General features: G+C 43.7%; 1 protein-coding gene across 13 annotated transcripts in view; it reads left to right on the top strand.

Moving 5' to 3' along the window:
* RALGPS1 (Ral GEF with PH domain and SH3 binding motif 1) overlaps window positions 1-9,075 on the top strand; it is a 133,903-nt gene that overhangs the window by 17,440 nt on the left and 107,388 nt on the right. For 3 of the 13 annotated variants that reach the window (XR_007159116.2, XM_066980473.1, XM_048051089.2), the window contains exon 1: window positions 5,243-6,618. The exons of 1 other annotated variant lie outside the window; for it this stretch is intronic. The gene's annotated coding sequence lies outside the window, so the exon portion shown is untranslated. Of the gene's footprint in view, window positions 1-5,242; window positions 6,619-6,834; window positions 7,275-7,360; window positions 7,487-9,075 lie in introns of those variants that run through there. 9 more of the 13 variants (XM_048051054.2, XM_066980466.1, XR_007159111.2 and 6 more) reach the window with 8 other exon arrangements.

The following is a 9,075-nucleotide window of genomic DNA, read 5'->3' as shown; positions in this document are numbered from 1 at the left end:
TGTATTAGTTTGAACAGCACCAAATAGTATCATCAGTGAAATTCAAATATGCCAGTATGGGTAGTGATAAGCTACTAGTCCTGATCATTTGTCTCTGAACGTAGTGGAGTTTGGTCAAGGGCATTAGAAAAAGGTGGTGCTTTTATGGTGGTTCATACCTGCAAGTCCACTGTGCAAGCAGCTTTTTTCTAGTTACAGAAGAACTATGTCTGTAGGAGCTAATAATGCTGAGTGGTCAAAAGAGAGCTCGCTTTCTGCCAAACACCATTTAAGTTCTGGCATTATGAGTAAAAATAGCATTGGGGAAGATCTTCCACTGAGAGTAACAGAAGACTTATGAGGATGGTATAGAGCTTTGAAACGCCATATGCACTGCCATGGCACTATAAATCAGGTTCATGTTTAAGAAAGACATGTTCCCATATGACTTTTCTGGAAATAACATACTGTGTAAAACAAAAGATAACAGATGTAGGCAGGAAAGGAAAAGAAACGAGGTCTTTGGTCAGTGAGGCAAGCTGCAGTCACCCACACTGTACTTTTGCTAGCATTAAAACAAAGAAGGGGTTTGAAGCATTTTTGTGGCAAATTTGCAAGGTTGATGGAGAATTCATCAGTATGAGGCAGTATCAGAGAAAGTACAAAGGTGATTGCTTGCAAACATAGTAAGAAGGCAAAGAAGAAGGCAAAGTGATCCCGGGTAGATAAAAGAAAAACACGATGATAAAGAAAATAGGTAAAACGTATTGAAGATGAATGGAAAAGCCTTTAAAAGTGAAGATAAACAATTGCTTTTGGAGCAGAAAACTTAGGAAAACACAGAAGGGAAAGATCTAAAAGGAGAGATGATTCAACCAGAGCAATAAGATTTGAAAACCATCTCCATATGTTTAACAAGTCAAAACTTATAAAGCTAGTTAAAGCTAAAAAAATGGTACAATGAAGTTCTCACAGTGTATAAAAGTGTCTATCAATTCCAGAGCTGTTCCTAATGCATCAGAAGATTTCACAGCATCTGAATACAGTCTTCTTAGTATTGATTTTTCTCCTTTTATAGAGAGGAAAACATCTCCTTATACATAGACTATGCTCAGATATGAGATGGCATAGGTCAATTTTCTGTGTAAACTGCCTACAGACAAAGGACCCCTTCTTTGCTAGCAACACATAAAGATGTGGAAATGAGAAATTATCATGGAGTATCAGATGACTTTAAGATTTAAAATATCCATAGGTTTAGTAGAATGGTTCTGATAATTTTGGGCTTTTAACACTTGGACATTATTCAGGTTTTTCTCTAACTCCCTATTTTCTAGATAACCTTATGCTGTGTTTTTGCTACATAGGATTTCATCTTCATCTAGTTTTATCTAGGGATACACCATTGACCTTGGGTACTTCATATTTGTTTGAAGTTGCAAGCCATGACAATAATTACAGTGCCATAGTACAGTATGTATGGTTAAACTTCAACTTACCTGCTTGTTTAGAGTTTGCCCCTAATAACTGGGAGAATACATTAGGCTACTTAAGCAGAGATATCAAAAAAAAAAAAAAAGCATAAGACAAAGTAACATATTTCCAAAGCACTAATTTTGTATAGCCTGAAAAAGGTATGCTCTAAATCAATTTCAAACAATGTTGACAGACAAATGCACACAAAAAAGTGCAGTTGTTGAAACTACTTAATGTTTCATCATTTAAATAGCAAACATAACTTCTTGATCCAAATTAACCCTGAGCCTGCACTATTCAGAACTACTTTGTACATAGTGTATCATGCTTCCCTAAACTGCCTGCAGTTTCAATAAAATAAATACTATAAGCAGGGACTCGTCTTTTGTTTTGTGGGTACACATCCATCTTTTAGGTTTTATATAAAGGTGTTCTTGTAATATAAAGAATTACAGAATGTTGATTGGCACTGTCGATTAGCACTGCTATTCATCTCTTTTGCTGGAAGTTACCACTTGTGCAGCAGAGTCAGCAGAAGGAAAGATGTGGCCATTCCCATACAAAGCCTCATATGAGGATGGGATAAATAGAAGGTGGTAATAATAAAAATCAACAGTAGAAATTCTGACAGATTCTCTGAAAACCCTTTAAGAGGGAGACAGTTCTGTTACCCTAAATGGAATGTTAATTCTGAAATTAATTATTGACAATTTCAGCGTCAATTCGTACTTCTTTGCCCAGTGCAAGTGTTTGATGCATTTTGATGGTTATCAATATTATAATGTTCTGAAATACTTAAACTTTCCTTGTATTGGCTTGCACATCTGAATTCCGTAACAAGAAAAAAGACTCTGAGACTAAATACTTGTTGAAAAGGTCCTGTAAAGCCACTTTTAGCAAATCAAGAGAGAGAAGATAAAAATTACATAAAGAAGTTACATTAAAAAGGCTAAGGAGAAAAATTGGCTTAGGTTTAAAAAAAAAATAAGAATCTGTTCAACTGATCTTTGTGTACATGCAGACACACTCCACATTATTTAAACTTTCATCAATGCAGACTTCCTGAAGAGAGCTTGAGGGGATGCCAGAATAGGCCATGACCGTGACATTTTAAAGAATTTATTTTCTCACAGCAATAGTCATGCAGGAAGAATAGATCCCATAGACGCTACATATATGAAATAGTATATTTCAATTGTATTGTGCATGGATTTAGGAAAAGTTTAAATCAGACATTCAATGCATTAAACTATAGACAAACTTTTCATTAAAACTTTGGGAAATTATATGACTATTGGCAGTCTTTAAAGTGACATTATATTTCCATGCAGTTTGCTAGCCTTTTCAAAGAACTCAGTACAGTACAGCTCTAAATCTTGTCTATGCATTTTTTCCCACCAGAGGGTGCTGGCTAATTTTTAAAAATATATATGTTATGGAAGAATAACTTAGGGTGCAGTACATAGCAGCAACCTGAAACAGGAACTAAAAAAGTTCTCAGTCTTCACTTATGTTGTCCTCAACACAGGCAGTTGCTGAGTAATTCCATTCTTAGCGGGGCAGTGTTTGTATTCAGGATTTCAGAGAGTGTCCTATTGTAATGCAAAAGACTATTTAGGCAGTGGACATTATCACTTTGCAGTAGTTTAAGCACCAGTTTGTAAACACTGATGTAATTATTAGGATAAGAACTAACTACCTTGCAGTTTGTTTTGGTTGGTCGGTTTGTTTGTTTTCTGAACCCTTGTAGAAATACAAGGAGATAGATTTTTATTTTTTATTTTTTTCCCCCTCTCTCTCTCTCTCTCTCTTCTGGGGAGGACTGCAGCTCACAAACGTTTTGGGAAGCACTTCTTTACTGTGTGGGTGACAGAGCAGCGGCACAGGTTGCCTGAAAGTGGTTGTGGAATCTCCCTCCTTAGAAATTTTCAAAAGCTGGCTGGACATGGTCCTGGGCAATCTGCTCTAGGTAGCACCGCTTGAGCAAGGGGTTGAACCAGATGACTTCCAGAAGTACCTTCCAATCTTAACCATTCTAAGATTCTCTGAACTGCTGTCTTTAATGTCCTGGTATAGTGATACAGGACAGAGTGGAAAATGTTTTGCCAGAGAATCCTCATTCTAGTAGGACCTGATGCCAGAAATTTTAGAGGAAAGTATATGTAGCTTAGTAGTACCTATAGGACAAACTCTAATAAGTGAAGAATAGTCAATGCCTATGAAATGACTGGAGATTCACATTAAATAATTTTTAACACTTCAGCAATTCAAAGGAAAAAAAAAAGTAATAAAATACCTTTCTATAAAGTGAATTTGGCTTTGGTTTGCATGTTGGAGTTGTGAGCATCTGTATTCCCAAGGAGATCCCAAATCTAAAGTTTTTTTTTAATTATTATTATTTTAAATTTATTTTTAGCTTATTCTCAAAATGAATCCATCTGCTTTGGAAATAAAGTTCTTGCATGTTTAACTGGGATGTTTGAATATCTTTAATCTGTTCTGGATTTAATAGTCTTACACTAGTTGTTCACCTTATGATAAACAATCATGGAAGGCCTTTAGTAACTAGGAGATTGGAAAGACAACAACTTTGCAATATATTCTGCACATAATGCAGTCTCCCAAAACTTTCTCCAAAGTAACCTCATTTAGTTTGTGTTCTCTCACGCTCTGTGAGATGAACTTTGGTCTGATGCACTAGAAACCAATCCTGCATGAACAGAACAAGATAGTGAGTTTGAAGGGACATGCAAAGATCAGAGTCCAATCCTGGCTCCATTCGGGAGTAACTAAAAATCAGACCCTATGTCTGAGCGTGTTGTCCAAACACTTGAACTCCACCAGGCTCAGTGCAGTAACCGCTTTCCTGGGGATCCTGTTTCAATGCCCAACCACATCCTTGATGAAGAATCTTGCCATAATATCCAACCTGAACCTCCCCTGTCACAGCTTCACACTGTTTCCTTGAGTCCTGTTGCTGTTGCCAGAGAAGAGCTCAGTGCCTGCCCCTCCAATCCCCTCATGAGGAAGCTGCAGGATGCCTTGAGGCCTCCCCTCAGGCTCCTCTTCTCTCAGCTGAACAAACCAAGGGACCTCAGCTGCTTCTCATCCATCTCGCCCTATAGGCCCTTCAGAATCTTTATTGCCCTCCTTTGGACGCTCTCGAACAGTTTTAAGTCCTTCTTATACCGTGGCGCCCAAAACTGAACACAGTGCTTGAAGTTAGAGCAAAGCAAAGCAATCACTCCCCTCAACTATGTAGCGATGCTGTGCTTGATGCACCCCAGGATGTGTTTGGCCCTTTTGGCTGCCAGGACACACTGCTGGCTCGTGTTCAACTTGCTGTCAATCAGAAGCCACAGATCCCTCTCCGCAGGGCTGCTCTCCAGCCTCTCATCCACCAGTCTGTATGTACAGCCAGGGTTGCCATGTCCCAGGTGCAAAATCCAGCACTTTGTCTTGTTAAACCTTAGTGATTGCCCAGCAATCTATCAAGATCTCTCTGCAAGGCCTCTCTACTCACAAGGGAGTCAACAGTTCCTCCTCATTTAGTATCATCTGCACACTTACTTTGTGTGCATTCAACTCCTGTGTCCAGATCATTGATAAAAATGTTGAAGAGAACCAGACCCAAAATGGAGCCCTGCAGAACCCCACTGGCGACTGATGTAACCCCATTTACTAGAGCCCTTTGAGCCCAACCCCGCAGCCTACTGGTCACCTATCGTATCGTGTGCTTGTCTAACTGTATGCTGGACATTTTGTCCAGAGAGACAGTGTTGACAGCTTTGCTAAAATCCAAAAAAATCACACCTACTGGCCTACCTTGGTCAACAAGACGGGTAACCATGTTAGAAAAGGAAATTAAGCTTATCAAACAGGACTTTCCCATTGTGAACCCACACTGGCTCAGACCAATGACTGTGTTGTCTTTCAGGTGTTTTTCAATAACTCTCACAATAATCTCCTCCATAAATTTACCAGGCACTGAAATGAGACTGCCATGCCTATAATTACTAGGGTCTTCTTTCTTACCGCTCTTGAAAACTGGGACAGCATTTGACAGATTCCAGTTGACTAGGACCTCTCCCGATTCTCAGGAGCATTTAAAAATAATTGAGAGGTCTCAGGATGACATCAGCCAGCTCTTTGAGTACTCTGGGATGAATCTCATTTGGCCCTGAACACTTACACGCATCCACCTGGAGCAGCAAACCCTACACAAGTTCATAGTCAGCAGGGAGTTTATAAATTGGTATACGGCTACCAATCCAAAGAGCAAATGTATTTTTTTTTACCCATTTAAATACATAATTTGGTAGAAATGTTCTCTTTCAAATATACCCCAGTAAGCATAAAAAGCCCTACTTGACTGCCTTGCAAGAACACATTACTGTCCTTTCTCAGGTGTTTCCAGTACTATTTCGTGTATGTGCACTCAACGTCTGGCTTGTGACTTGAGGTATTCTTTGCTATACTGGGAAAGATGAGCTGAAGTCGGCAGCGCAGCAGGTGATGAGCGGATAAAGGCGACGAATCGCTCTTCTCTAAGCAGCGACTGGGCTGTTCCGCCCCCGCGAGCACGGGAAGGGAGGCGAGCCGCGGAACCGAGGGAGCGCAGGCAGGCGTTCAGCGGGCACGGCGCAGGCCCTGCGAAGAGCGCGGGCTACGGCACGCTGGGCCCGTCCCGCCGACGGGAGGCCCAGACACCCTGCCGGCCTGACCGCGGCCCCGCAGCCCGGCTCGTCCCCGGGTGCTGCCGGCCGCGCCGCGACCCCGCCGCGGGGGCCCAGGCCGGGCCTGGCGGCGCGCCGTGCCCCCGGCACCTCGGCCCCAGCCGGACGCACCGCGCGGATGCCAAGGGCAGCGCGGCACCGCGCACCTGCAGCCGGCGGCGGCTCCTGCGCACTGGCTGCTTGCTCGCGCGCTCCCCCCCCCCGCAGCGCCGATTGGTTGAGCGCTCCCGTGCGGAGCGGCGGTTGGCCGGCGGGCCTGTCGGTCCGGCGCGCCCCGTCCCCTCCGCTCGGTCCCCCCCCCTTGGCCGGCCTGGGCCTCGTCCTCGGCGGGAGGGGGGATCGCTGCGGGGGCGGCCCGCGGTGCTGCGGGCGCATCCGTCGCCGAGCAGGCTCGTGGGCGACGCCCGGGGCAGCCGTCTCGGGACAGGTGAGGCGCTGCTGGGCCCCGTGTCCCTTACGGGATAGGTGAGGCGCTGCTGGGCCCTTCTCGCTGGCGCGGGGCAGCTGCGCTCTCCCTGCCCCGCCGCCCCCCGCCCGCTGCTGCCAACCCCGCCTCAGGCGCGTGCAGCGGGCGGAGCTCTGCGGCGCCGGGCCGGGCTGGGCCGGGCCGGGCGCCCCCCCTCTGGGGGCGCGCCGCCTGCGGGAGGCCGGTGCTGCCCGGGGCTCCGAAGGGGCGGCGCGGGGCGCGGGCTGGGGTGCGAGTGGGGGGGCTGCGCGCCGGTGCCTCGCCCCCTGCCGTGGGACCCGTCCTCGCGGGCGCCTCCCCGGCTCGGGGCTCGGGCTTCACCAGACCCTCAGTAAGAGCCTCCGCGTTCCGTGGCCCCGCGCTCTTAGGCGGTGCCCAGGGGACTTCGTACCGTTGCGGTGTTAGGGCACGTAGCCCGCAGAAGTGCTTATGCTGTCATGACTGCTGTACGTCGCCTGTCCCGTTTCCCTGCCTCCCCTTCCACGCACCGGGTACAGCTGGCCTACCGTGTGCCTCGTACAGCTCGGACGTGGGAGCAGCCGTCTTCGTGCCTTGTCTGCGCAGATAGCTTACGAATTAGTTGGGCTCCCATCGCTTGTAAGGTGTGATGAGTTGAGGTAGGTAGTTACTTCCGGGCGTGGGGATTCAGAGGGTACGGTGCTTTTCAAGACTGGGGAGGGGATGCGGGTAGGCTTCTCGGCTGTGTATTTATTGTGAAGAGGATAATGGGGGTGCGGATGTAAGCCTTGTTAGTTTGACCCCATCGTGCACTGGACTTCAGGAATAAACTTGAAAGCTATCTGCATGTTGCATGCGTGATATCGTTCAGGTACTTTTAAGGAACCTTGATTGGCTGAGATCTCTTTTCAGATCAGATAAATAATTTTTTAGTCTGGCTTCAGCAGGCTTGAAAGTGTCTAAGGTTCTGGCATGTGGTGGAGAAAACTTGTTGAAATTCTCAGCTGTAGAACTGTAGCATGTGTTTTTTCTGTGGTTCTAAATATACATAGAAATGGAACATATTTGTGAAAAAAATAGTTTATTGGTACATCTTGCTGCATGGAAAGATATTCCTTGCATTAAAGACTTTATAGTTGAATGTAGAAATCTGCGTCCAACAAAAGCTTTTAAATTCAGGTTTGTTTTCATACTGAACGCTCATGTTGTACCTAGCAATTATCCTTTGTGTGTAAAGATTGAAAGTGTGTGTAGTAAGGACAGAATGGTGCGCACTTTTTTGTTCGCTGCCTGTGTGTTTTCCATCCCGCACGCTAGCACCAGTTTAGAAGAAAAAATATTAGGAAACGCTTGTTTTAATCAAGCTATTTTATTTGTTTTTCTGTTTATTTACCTTAGGTGTAGTAAAGGGGAGATATACAGAAATCACGATGGGTGGTAATTATAAGCTTTGCTTTCTGTCCATGTAAACTTTATTTTCAGGTTTTTAGCGTTCTTTATGATCAAACTGTATATGTGGATATGAAAATGTATTTAAAACTGTTACTAATGAGGGCCTTGGTAAGTGGAAGATTTTATTTTTCATTGTTCTTTATCTTCCATTCAAATGTAAATACCTTTAGACAAACTTGCATAGGAAGCACAGCCTTTGTCAGACTAAGAGACTACGGAACTTACTCCTTAGAAATCTATTACTGACTACATTTGGTATATTTCCTATACTATCTAGTGTTTTCTGCAGCTACCAATGCTGAAGTTGAACTGTGTGGGTTTTTTTTTTTTTTTTTCAGTCTCTTTGGCTAAAGAGACTTTTCCTAAAGAGGAGCTAAAGCTCCTCTTTTTCAACTGCCAAAAAAAGTTTTGTTTTTAATTAAACGTCATTTTTCAAGGACATTTTTCCATGAAAAGCTGTTATTCCACAGCTTTTTGCTCTGATTTGTCATCAAAATTAGGAAGTTAGCCTATTTGGAGTGGGGAAAAAGAGTTCAACAGGGAGCGTCTGATTTAAAAATTATGTATTCAGTTCCAATGAAACTTGAAAAAAAAAAATGACACTTTTCATCAGCAGTTCAACCTGACTTAGTTGCAAAATAATGGCATCATTTAGAAGTGAAAAGGAATGTATAAAAATGTGACTAGGGGAACTACATAGCAATCTGTATAAATGGAATTTATGAAGTACCATAGATCAAAATGTAAAGAAAATATTCTGGAGTCTGTTGTACTTATTAGAGCTGAGGACAGCAAGGAAGAATTGATGCTGATTCTGTAGGAAGGAGGGAGGAAGCCTAGTAATGTGTTTGTCTGTTGCTAGGTGAATTTGGGAACATCATTAATGTCTGTATGTTTTAAAATATATATTTTACTGGTAATAAACAGGGTGCTGTATCAGATAAGAATGGTGAAATATTTTGCAGTCTAATAAGTGTTGGACAGTATCTCCTGAGGATGCTACTTAAA

Source organism: Anser cygnoides, chromosome 20 (genome assembly GCF_040182565.1).
Source record: "Anser cygnoides isolate HZ-2024a breed goose chromosome 20, Taihu_goose_T2T_genome, whole genome shotgun sequence".
In the NCBI taxonomy this organism is placed as follows: domain Eukaryota; kingdom Metazoa; phylum Chordata; class Aves; order Anseriformes; family Anatidae; genus Anser; species Anser cygnoides.
This window is presented reverse-complemented; position numbering and strand designations above follow the sequence as displayed.